Source organism: Varroa jacobsoni, unplaced genomic scaffold (genome assembly GCF_002532875.2).
Source record: "Varroa jacobsoni isolate VJ856 unplaced genomic scaffold, vjacob_1.0 scaffold_959, whole genome shotgun sequence".
NCBI lineage: Eukaryota > Metazoa > Arthropoda > Arachnida > Mesostigmata > Varroidae > Varroa > Varroa jacobsoni.
Genome location: NW_019213861.1, coordinates 247,591 through 260,336, shown reverse-complemented (window position 1 = coordinate 260,336; position 12,746 = coordinate 247,591). Strand labels below are relative to the sequence as shown.

At 38.7% G+C, this 12,746-nt stretch overlaps 1 long non-coding RNA gene across 1 annotated transcript in view; it reads left to right on the top strand.

The window, feature by feature from the left end:
• The window catches only part of LOC111265342 (uncharacterized), a 29,597-nt gene extending 19,831 nt beyond the window's left edge, over nt 1-9,766 (top strand). Inside the window, exon 3 of the long non-coding RNA XR_002683398.2 lies at nt 8,401-9,766. This is a non-coding gene — a long non-coding RNA (uncharacterized LOC111265342). The remainder of the gene's footprint in view (nt 1-8,400) is intronic.
• The last annotated feature ends 2,980 nt before the right edge of the window (nt 9,767-12,746 follow it).

Genomic DNA, 12,746 nt, shown 5'->3' with positions numbered 1-12,746 from the left:
GAATTTTATTTGTTGTGTATGTATGCAGTATATATGTAATAGACGCATTGAATTCTCTGTATGGGCCACTGAGCTCTATACTCATAATAAAAAGGTATATATATATATATAAAGAGTCGTCAAATTAGTTCCGGGCTGTTTGTTATGGCCGTGATCTTTTCGTCTGCTATTGGTACAAGAAAAAAATCAGTTCTTTTTAGAACAAAACCACAAACTAATAATTGTGAGAGACAGTAAATCGTTTTCGTAATTTTAGTTTCAATTAGCTATTTCTTCTATTCCCATCTTGTCGCGATAAATGAAACCCCAGCGAAATTATAAGTTTTTTAGGTTACGTCATGTCGACAGTCCTCGGCATTGCAAATAAGTAAGTAGTAGCAAAAAAGCGGAAGCGGATTCCAAAATAGCACAACGAAAAATTCACAGTGAAGAAAAAGCTATGGACTTCAGTTCAGAAGTGTCTTCCTAACGATTTTTTGGTGATGTTATTAGTGAATAATCTAGAAAACTTGTCTGTTGTGGGTAAAACCAATTTTCAAATCAACGTTTATCTTCTGAGTGTGCTTCCACAAGGAAGACTTGAGAACAAGAAAGTTTACCTGCATCTTCTACAAATAATTGTGTGACAATGGACAACTAGCGTCTCGAAAAAGGTCTCACGTATTTTAGCGAGATAGAGCGCTGGCGTATATTAACTGGGTGGTGCAGGATTGACAACTTAAGAGTATAACAGTGATCTGGAGTGAGCACGTAGTCGCCGTACTGCCCATACTAATATCGGTTGAATCGTTTTTAATGTTTGCTTTCGCGTTTATTTTTTCGCTGTTTGTTTACTTTCATATATTTTTCTGAAGTTTTCTATTTTCTTTAAGCGTTTGTTAAAGTTTGGTTGTGCAATGAATGAAATTCTGCGTCGAGTTCAAGTTCTAAGGGTTTAAGTTTTAAATACAAAAAACTTTCTCTTGAACACTTATATTCTCCTTTTGTCGAGATGAAACTGCTCCACGTGAACATTACGGGATATATGCCTCGTGTACAACAAGGATCCTACAATTGATATTACTCAAAAGTGATATCCTGGAAATGGAGGACGGCTTACTCGAGTCGGTTATCTGTAGTCGATAAGTACCGATTGAAGGCACTTTTCAAGGAAAACACCAGCAAACAATTCATTAACTCGGTGAGATATACTGCAGTCATATGACTATCGACAGGAACTTTGAATCTAAAAAAATTACTCCCATTCAACAGATTATTACATTTTCCAATCATCGGCGAATCAAATCAGCAGTCGTATATTTAACAGTGAAAAAGATTTCAAAACCTGGCTCGACAAATGCAACACTAGGCCTGAAAATTTTTGGCTAGAAAAAATAAATAAGTTGGCAGATGGGAAAAAGTCGTGGAGAGTGACGATGAATACATAGTTTGTTATGTATCCACATTCATTCTTCAATTGATTGGATGTTGACAGTACTCAAATAAAATGCTGCGTTTTTTGTTCGGAAAAAACCCCTATTACTTATGCTTTACTCCATTCGTATGGCATACGCGTAAACATTTTTAGGCAGTAAATGTGTGGCTGATTTACTATACTACTTTACCCGGCATAAGACAGTGCGTTACTACCCATATTTACCTAGAAATTGTATACAGAGTGAGCAAAACTCCCTTGAATTTAAGGTCTTTAATTATCTTTATTTCACGTCTGTTAAAGCAGCAGAAAGTATTAGACTAAATAGTGTATTTAACATCAAGCGTAACACAACTGTAACAAAGGAATCTTAATCCAAATTCTATATTCCTGTAACATTATGTTCTAAGTATTACAATGATGCATACTAAAAGTTCAATTGTCAAATGTGTAACCATCTATTTAGCTAACAATTAACTATTGTACACCTTGAATATGCCACATATATGCTTGCGTAACTGGATAGGTTCCTTTCAGATTCTATGTTACCAGGCTTGCAACTTCAGCAGAATTCTAAATTTCTTGTGCGTCATAAAACTGTGTCTCTAAATACAGCTTTTTGTCGAACATGTAATGCACTGAATTTCATTATTTTTCGTTTCAGTTAACTTGAAAAGACTAGATTTTAGGTTCGGCTGAACACAAAATCGTCTTGTTCGGGTATTAGTCAACAAAAATAAAGGAAGGACCACAGCGGTTATTGCTACAGAATTACTACAACCGCTATGGTACCCTAACATAGTATTGTAAGAAAGTAGAAAAAGTGCTTCTCGTGCTTCTCTTGTGGTTTCTTCGAAGTCCTCTGGACCAGATTTTTTTGGCTAAACCACGCGACCATTACCGATTGCTAATACCGGAGCCGACAAAACGCACACCAGCGCGATTCTGTGACACCTTGGCTTATTGCCCTACATCCGCTTGTTCTCCAAACACAATTCGCAGTAGCCGAAAAGCCTAAACTCGTTGAAAAAAATGCCATCTGAGACCGCTGCTCTTGGGGAGGCCTGCGGTCCCAAGCTACTAAGAAGCTATTCAATGCTTTGTGACAGCGCAGATCATGCACTTGACAAAACCATTGCATTGTAAATGTTCGCCGGTTGTTCGAATGAGTTCAATATAGTTTCGTCAAAAGTAACCCATCACCTTTTATAATATCAAATAGGTTGCATGATCGTTACGTTGAAGCCCTTGAAAAAACACTGAAGGATCTAGTGCCCGAACCATAACATCAAATTTCGCCTTACCAACCGAAACAATACGATAGTCGGTTATAACATAGAGAACTTTACTGCGTGGGGTATCGTAGGGTCTACGGGATCCACGCCTTCCTTCCCAAAGGAACGCTTCCATGTAGGCACTGGATAAAACTTATGGTGCTTTTATGTATACTGGTTCCGCCGCCGGCAGGTCTCTGACCAGGTCACCGTTCCCTTGATTGGCAATTATTTTCAATAAATAACGTTAAATAAATAACAAAACGTTAATGTCGCCTGGGCATGACGTGTCACGTCATTTTCCCCGTGACATGGAGCGATTTCCTCCACTTGGGATGGAATCCTATGGAACAGAGTTTCTTTAGCTAAACCCTATTCGTCAGGTCGTCCTTACGCACCTACCCTGGAACATGGGTTTCCTTCGCCAGCTTTGAGATTATTTTACGCATCGAGAGTTTTTCAGTTAGAAAAAATGTATTTTCGATATCTTCTGTACTATGTAGTTCGTCGACATTAGAATTTCGCTTAAACAGTCCGACCTACCTGGTGTACGACAATGACACTACCACGAAAAAGACTACTCATAGAGTGGTTTGCCCAGTTTAAAAATGGTATGCAGGACCTAGTATGCCCCGCTCTCGCCGACCGTCTGAGATTGATCTAAAAGCACCTCTAAAGGAGGACAGCTGACAAGCAGTTGGGTCCAAAAAGATGGTCTGCAGGCACACGACTATCGTTAGCCATTTCAATCTTTCGGGCTTGCTCAGAAGCTTAGACGTTGGTATCTAATGAAGCATGTTGAGATGCAGCATCAAGTATTGCGACTTGATGCTGCATCTCAACATCCCACCCGGGATCGAGCGCCAGCTGGCCGTAGTTACCAATTTTTGTTCATAGTTGAATACCGGAGTTAGGAACTAGAGAACAGAATGGATGGCTTTGGGAGAGAAGCCAAGGTCCAGGGTCCAACTAGATCATTATCCAAAGAAAGCTATGTTTCGCATTCGGTGGGACTGCGAAAGCCTAATTCATTAGGAATCACCTTCTACGAATAATACAGCAATCGGCACGTTTATTTAGTCCAGTAGTATCGAGCTAACCAGGTTATTGAAAAGAAACAACCCGACAAACAATGTCAAATCATCCTGTTCCGTGAAGCCACACAGGGCAAATATCGTTAAAGCCGTCCTCCTAGGCTCCTAATGGAAGGTTTTACTACACCCTCCATATTCTCTGAACTTTGTGCTACGTTTTTCATTCACTGCGTAATCACTTTCGCGACTTTACGGATAAAGGTCCAGTCACGCTTGGAAAGTTATGAGACGAAATCCGTTGCCTTCTTGGGAGATGGCACACATCAGTTGGCGGAAATTGGAGCAATAACTGGGGATACAATATCTTATTGTGACAGGAATACAAGTTGTCGTATTTTTCATTAGAAAAGCATGGGAACTTTTACCAATATATTTGATATCAAATTGCCTTTTATAAAATACATGCAGATATTCCTATGAACTTGGGCAGATAATTTCGTACAGCGTTGATCTCTATTTGATGACTATGACTCTAAACAGAATGTAAAAAGTGCCCAAATTCGGCAGGTTTATACCAAGAACGTACAACTTAATTTCGAAGCGTATCTATCTGGAATTGGGTCCTTTAAAACGTACTCAAAATCGAACATCCATTTTGAAAAATAGTTTAAGCTTTAAGCAATCACTATATTTATTGTCTGACGAACAATGCTTAGGCAACATCAGTACTTAGCACCAAACGGGCTATAAAAAAAAATTCAATTTAACAAAACAGGTAGAACCTGCTCTTTTTTTCTTAATATCTTCTTTAATATCTAGTAAAACATTATTTTTTTTACATGCATGAAAATGCATTATGCAGACCGGACGTAGGCAGGGCATGACTGCTCGTTGTCCGGTACTGTGGGACTCTCACCCACTAAACCCTGGACCCCTTTATCAGCTTGGGCCATGGTTCGGTATATGTTTGATATTACTTCGAATAGTAAAACATTCTAACCACCATCGCAAGGTGCCTAATTTTTAATAAAAAGCTGAAGTGTGAGCAGTAGGATTACTGCAAAGTTGAGATTGAACAAGACGGTTTTCAGGTATGACTAAGTTTACAAAATATAAATTAGAGATGATTCGATTGCTGTCATTATCCACGTATTTGCCATGCCTATAGCTATCAAAAATGAAATCTTTTTTAATTTCTACAGCTTTTCTTATCTCACTAGAAGTGATCACTACTTATTTGAAATACTTAAGTAACAAATCCTTCATTAGAATATTTGTTGCTGTTATATCAAGCTAGTGTGCTTTCTACTTAATACAACTGATTCTTACCCTTCTCCAGCGGCAAACTCCTAGATCCCTTGTTAATGCAACAAGAAGGGTGCACTTTCGAGGCACCCGCGAACCACCATGTCTGCACATACGCACGCATTTTAGCCCATTCTATACAATCTCGCTTTATCCAAGACATAACAAGTCATTAGTCTGCATAAGGTTTTTCTACGTCCGTGTAGGTAGGAATTTGGAACAACCAGGACCTCAGCTGGTTTTTTGGTGGACTGATCCTAATATCCTCGGACAGATTTGACACAATGCCCTTTTTATGGATAAACATATAGCTCTTTTATCTGTTCCCCAACACCCATCTTACTATCACGTACTGAAAACTGGCTAGTTGGGTAATTTCAGGATCGATGTTTTGACGCTCTGACTTTTCAAGCACGCGCATACTCGTTGCCAGATACAAAGTACGGCTTGAAGCTCCACGGTGCCGATACGCATGAAGCCTGCTGCTCTCATTCGCTTTGCCTTAAAAACAGCTAATTTTATTTGTGGAGATTGTAAGTTGACCTAGTTTCTCTCGTAAGTACAACCGGTATTACCCTTCGGGTGAGTACGCCTCCAAGGGCAGATCCAAGTTTCTCTAGCATACGTCTCGAACCGCTGAAACTTCGCTAAAGTATCCGATTTCTAAACGTTAGCCAGGAACATGCTGAATCCTAGCTTGATCCTTAGCTCATCCACCACTGCTCGTTTAACACACACAAACCGTTCGAACGTCTTTTTATTCCTACTGTAACGGCAACAAAACCTCCAAGAGGCGACTCCGATTCCTTTGAAGGAAAACGGTCGTAGAATTCCTTTTTGAAGCCCTCTCATGTAGTCGGGCTCCACATATGCAAACAAGTCCGGTCACGCTCTCGTGCCATTTTCCCATCATCAGCTAGACGCTCCAATTCCTCTGCTCATCTCTTCGGACGGATGTCGTCGAATGCCAATTTTGGCAAAGCCATCTAATTACCTGGACATTCGAGTCGGCTCACTAGCGTGTCCATATTGCCAGCAAATCCACCGCTGTCATCAAAACGGAGCAGGCCGCTTTAGCTTGGTTGGTTAACAAAGAAGTGTATATATATATATAAGTTGAGTTATGAATAGTCCCCATAATTTACAAGCTTATGCCGCTCCAAAGTAATGGTGCACCGGACTGGGCAGTAATAGGAAGAATATGAAAGTGATTATTGTATGTTGTATGTGAAACCTAACACCGTTCATAAAACTATCGATATTCGCTAAAGAGCGTTGCAGGATTCGACAGACTAACCTTTATCTGATTTTCCTAGCTGTTTACTGAAAAAGCTAATTTAGGAGAGGACTTAAACGATCCATTTTTGAGTCACCACCTATGCTCCTTTTCTAATTAAAATGGATTAGATTAGAGTTAAAAAGGAAAATATTTCTCAATGTTAACCAAGCTGTTTTTAAGTAATCTAATCTCCTGAAAGTAAATCCTTCGGCCCAGTGCGCTTTATTGTTTGAAAAAACTGGTTTTAGTGAAACGTTAGCCGCGCCACGTGATAACCTTATAAAAAGCTTTGCATTAAAAGAAAAGGGCACTTTTAGTTCGAGAAAGATACAAATCGAAACATAGTACTTACCAAATCATCACTGGGCTAATAACCAAGGTTCTTCCAGGAGTCTCCAAATTGCACTAAAACACCCCGTTGACTCCTCATCAACTAGCGACGTCCATTTGTGTCACTGGATCGACTTCCCTTTGCGATGGCCGGGTGCTTGAGCCTTGATAAAAAAATCTGGGCATATATGAAGTAATCAACTTCAATGCCGTTTGCGCTAAGCTTAATTATAATATTTTTCTTTATGAGAAATTATTTACGATGTTAACTTATATAAACATCAATGAGCATTTGCATGTCGATGGATAACTGCTTAAGCAATAAGTACGATTTGCCTCTAGAAGAGATGAGCATCAATATTGCTAGCAACGCCTATCGACTTTCAATACGACGAAGGCTGCTAGCTCACTACTTAAGCTAAGGACGAAAACTGTGAAAACCTTGCCTTTTTGCATATAAATTTGAAAACTTTGTTAACTTTTAGAGGCAGACGCTGTGTGATCTAATCAGCGTAATGGTACGGCAATTCTAAACATATGCATTGCTTAGGTTTGGTTTGATTTAGCTGACATTGCTTATAATGCTGAAAGGCAACACTGCGATTGCATATTGCCCAAATATTGGAGTCCTACACTTGAAGCTTTAATCCGAACAATATTTTTGGTGAAACTTAATGAAGAAAACGTACCAGAACGGTAATTTTTTTGGCTTTCACGGAGTATACCTCTCATCTACTGGCTTGTCTGATAAGCTTTTTAACACTCAGGTTTTGTCCATGCTGTCTCAATCGACATTAGGATATATTTGACTTGCTACCTGCAACGTTTTCTAGAAGAAAACTTTCTTTCTGTCCGATTTTGCAGAAAAAAAGTAGGTTGAGCACTTGAAGATTACAACGTTAAGCGAGCCCTATGGCCCATCGAAATTTGATAGAAATTTGAAAGAATCACTAGGATAAACATGACTTGAACGCTTACTACTAATTTTTATATACAGTCTCTTGAGCAGTGTTACCATACTGTTAAACGACACAATTAAAATAATACAGTAAAAACGAACACCGGCTGGGGCTGTTTTAGATACGGGTTTTGAATCAACGTTATCGACACATTTCGATAATACCCTCTCGTGGTTGCTCATCTGAAGGTCGCTTTATGTTTTTTTTAAGAGAACCGAACAGTGCAAAAGTAAGTCAATATCTAACAGAGCTTTTTTGTCGGGTAGAATGCTTATTCACCGCATTTTAATTTCAGTTGCAGTCAGAATTTCAGGTATTGTTAGGTCCTGAGGTCTTTACTGTACGAGATTGCTTCTCAGCTAGTTGGATCATATATTTATTGTCGATGCAGTGCTAGGAATATTTGAATCTCTATCAAACAGCAATATCGGATATTACATACGCCTCTTACACATACACAAAGAAACAGGACACACTCAATCCCATGCAGTTTTGGCTATTATAAGAGTCTTCTGACAGTGAAGAGAGGAACGAGTATTCACACTATCGGAATCCATTACCGGCACCAGTGCATGATCGCAGCAAACACAAAAAGACGGATGTTGGGGCCAACTTTCTAGATAAGGGAGCACGCCAGGAGAAAAGCATTAACCCGCACGACCAGTGGTTAGAGCCTAACTAACAAGGATGAGCAAAATACATGAAAGATCGATGTCAAATGGGACTGCTTACTAATGCTTCTACTAAGAAATAATGTGCACTCGTATGCACAACGAAATTGTCACATTTGTTGATCTTTTTTCAGACGGCGCTGTCGGTTCCTAATGATTCGAGAAGGAGGAGGCTGGTTCATTCGTCAGGGCTGTAATATTATTCTCCGGAGGTTAAAAAGCAGCCACTGTGCGCAGCAACATTATTAAGGAAGAATTTGTCGACACTTGTGATATACCCATTGGCCTTCTTCTGCTCAGAAGTTGCATTCTTTTTAAGAGTAAAAAAGAAGTGCTCATCGAATGCAGATGGAATCCGAGGAAAGCTGAGCACTTAAAGAGACATGATCAAAGGTTGAATCCACGTTACGACATAGCGTAACCTTACACGCTTTGTCATGCTTTTTACTTGCAACCACCACAAAGTGGCACTCTTTTAGAAATTGGAAATCGATGCGTATATTCTACGTACCTTTTGCATGTTCCTCTTTGACTGCCTTTACGATATCTACGACAATAAATTGCTCCTTCTTGTGGCTCCACGGAAAATATACGATTGAATATCATATGTTTAAATGTGTTTGAAATATTTTTCATATCGGTGCAACTGAAGAGCAAAATATTGGGATTTAGGAAGAAGCACTAGCCCCAAGTCGTGATGGGCTGTATATGTCGTACGAATTTAACTCATCAGGTTCGATTTCTAACTGAGAGGTAGTCATTACTCAAGCCTTTAGTATTAACGTATTTCGTGGTTACGTTTGACTATCATAAATACTGTTGAACTCCCAACTCGTAATATATTCAAACTTATACTCGATCACTTCCATGAATCCATTGTGAGCTTATTTTGCTCCAAGATTTCAAATGCATTGAAGGTTAAATGCACTTATTTACCGCATCTTACGGTTTGTGTTTGTAATTAAACAAAATCTCTGATGGTTATTTGGTACTATCAATCTCAACTGTAATTTAGCCCATTATATCAACCGTTGCAATTTTTGTGAAACTATTTTATTCAAAATTGCTGATATAGGACCCTTGTACTCCAAGAAATAGACGAGCAGACTAAATTAAAAAGGCAAGTGGTGTGAGCACTCGCTTTTTAAACAAATGCAACTTCTGGTGTGCCTAAACAGGTAACTTAGAACAACAGACAAATTTTCTGCCTAAAATCGATAAGTAATTATAAAGATTGTTTTAATGAGACTAGTTTATTGCTGGAATTCCCTAAATGCGCCGTACAACTTGGATAGAAAAACATTGATAGCAATCAGTTAATAAGGAAACATACAAGGGACCTTAAGATTTAAAAGAGAAATCTAAGGAAGTCTTTATGAAATATGAGGCTAGCATCTGCGCATTTATCGACTAAAAAAATGGTATTTGCAGGATTTCATGTTATGTAATTATTAAAAAGATCACATATGGAGAATTTCAATAAAATTGTACGTGTCATAATTTTAGTCTTATTCCAGTAGATGTATGTGTAGTTAATTGTACATCCTATCTGTACATACAGTCTTGTTTAACACATTTCTCGTTACTAATGGACTATACATGGGTCAACTTATACGGACCCCTAAAGGGGACCAAGCCGTATTGTGGCTTCCATAAGGTGAAACTTCTAGTCTAACCTGACAGGCTCTGCCTAATATAACGTAATTATGATAATTACTGTTATCTTTGCTAGAAGATATTAGTTTACATTAGAAAACATGGTCTGTCTCAATGCTTAAATTCTGGAAAGATTTATATTTAAGTGGCCCAGCAATTAGTTAGGCACAGTATAATCATTTCAGACTGCATAGAAAACCTCGCTGTTCAGAAAATCACAACATAAATAATTAGTTCAATCCTAGTATTCGACTGACTGAAACCCACGTAATATTATTTGCTTTCATGCACTAGAGTGGCCAAGTGTGGTTTACGTGACGGGCTTCGATTTACTTAAAAAAACATCTAACGAAATACAGTAAGTAACGCAAGTGCAGCCGTCGAGAGGCTTCTAGAGCAGTGGCTTTCGTCTCTAAGCAATAAAAGAGGACATATCTATACTACGAAAAATAAACGTTTTGTTATTTACTCAAGAGTTATGAATGTTCAAAGTCGATAAAACAGCTGAGTGCTTAGGCTTTGCGCATTATAAATTAATAAGCAAATATGGATTATAAAATTAAACGGTACTTTTTTAGACATCCGAAATATCCGGCAAAAATCTAGCTTTAATTAAAAATTCGCGCTATTCTCTCGACGGTACATCTAGGGTACGCTCTTTCTAATAGCAGTATGATATTATAATGCAAACTCCAACATTAAAGATTTGAAAAAGGAAGAACCTTCTAGGGTTAAGAATTTGAAAGTAGTCGCGCGGTCTTTGTGTCGCCGTCAACGCAATATGCTCCCATTACACCGCATAAGCGACGCAACCAAGCCAACTATCCATACTAAGAGGATTCAACATTGAGCATATCGAGGGCAATGGCCCTGTTTTGCTTAGAAGGCTGTTCGTCGGCCAATAACATTGTAGTTCTTAATGAACTGCCACTACACCCTGTGTGCAGCAATGCTTCTTCTAGCCGCCGTCATCTGGTCGTCGTGGTCGAGACTTGCGTTTCAAAATACGTGTTGGCTTGCACAGTCTGTCTGGTATGGCCCAGACTCCAACTTCTCAAGCGTTGCTTTTATTGCTCTGGGGCATCGTATGCAAACGTCGTAACTGGTTGCTTCGCCTGCTTCCTTAAGCCTTCTTCCTAGCTTTCTGGTAGCCTGCCGCTGTTGCATCGAGAGCCTGAATAAGGCTACATTGCGGTCCAAGAGAAACCCTTCAGTTGCCTATACTTTGAACTGCTACCAACAGCAGTACTACTCTAACTGGCAATGTCGAGTAGTAAGCATCCAATCCTTCCCGTCTCATTTTCTTTTTCCAAGATCGGAGATGCCAATGCGCCTTTTTGAAGGTTGCCTCGTGTTCCAGCTGTTTAGCTCGATGACTCGTCGTTTACTCTGACAAACCGGCAAAGTTATCTTCGTTCTTGCTGTAAAATGTTTGGCCACTTTTTATATTCCACTTCGATGTTAGAGTAAACGCTTTTTAATTCCAGCTAACGTAGGCTAAACAGATATTATAGATGGACCCTTAGACAGTGACCGCTTCGAGTAAAATACGGATGTATTGTTAATTTTTTGAAGCCTTTCACGAAAAAACGAATTGCTTTTAAAGTATTGCTTAATATGTTTTGATACTTGATTAAAGAACAGTTGATGATAATTAGAAAATATAGGATATTTTCTAATTATCATCAGCCCATACCCTTTCAATACGGCGTGACTTTGATACAATTAGCGTATTTACTTCAATCCATTCTTCCAGCTATATAGACAAGGTCTATAGCGAATTCATCGTTGCTTTACTCCATTAAAATTATCTTTTATTGGTAATTTAACGAAAGTAAAAAAGTGATCTGGCTTGTAATACGAGTATGGCTCCCACCCATTTTCATGGAAAACTGAGTGTTCAGATTGGCATTGTAAATTCAAGTTGCTTTGCATCCAACGTAGTCACACATTGCAATCATACATCACAATTTATTTCAGTCGTTGATCTAAGGTGCCTAACAAGTTCATTAATATTATTAATTATAAGAGCATCTGTTCACCTATATTTTGATAAAACTACGGCGATATCAAGCAATGATACTAATTGTTCTGGAAACAATTTCTTTTAGATAAAAACTACATTTTTAACAGTCATGACGAACCTTATCTTCCGCTTAATTATGATAAAGCGTCAACACACGTGTTCATTCTTTAAGTGTATACCCATGGAGCTCGTGTTTTGCTAAAAAACACCTAAAACACCCTCTGGTCTGTAATATTCCGGGTTTGCAGCGGTAGATTCTTAAAGTCTGAATTCTGTGACGAATGTTATTGATATACGTAAAAAAGAAGCACCATAATCAATCTTTACTTGGAACGTGGGCAGAATTGATCGGGAAAATTTCTCTGCTAGATCCTGTCGTTAAAAAATTAAGGTCTGGCGGTCACATTTACAGTCATAGCACTGATCTTGTTACTAGTAGTACGTCGTCGCATATATGAAAAATGTAATCGAAAGTCAAGACATTGCTGAAATACAAGCTTGAAGAGTAAGTTTTCAGCTAAAAAGAGCGCTGATTTAGTTTAAATTACCCCGTAACTGAACATCGACGGTAGGAGAGGCCGTTGGAATCACATTGTCAGATTAGGAATTAATAAAGTAAGAATAAAGAATTTTTTCTCATATTGGACATGTCTTTATTAACAGAATTTCATGCTACGATTAAGTCTGTAATTTTCATCAGGACCACTTTACCCTATTTGGGCTGCTGAACCCCAAGCATTTGGAGATTTGGAACACTATTGCAGCTGAAGCCCGCAGGAATATAGTAAATATTGAATC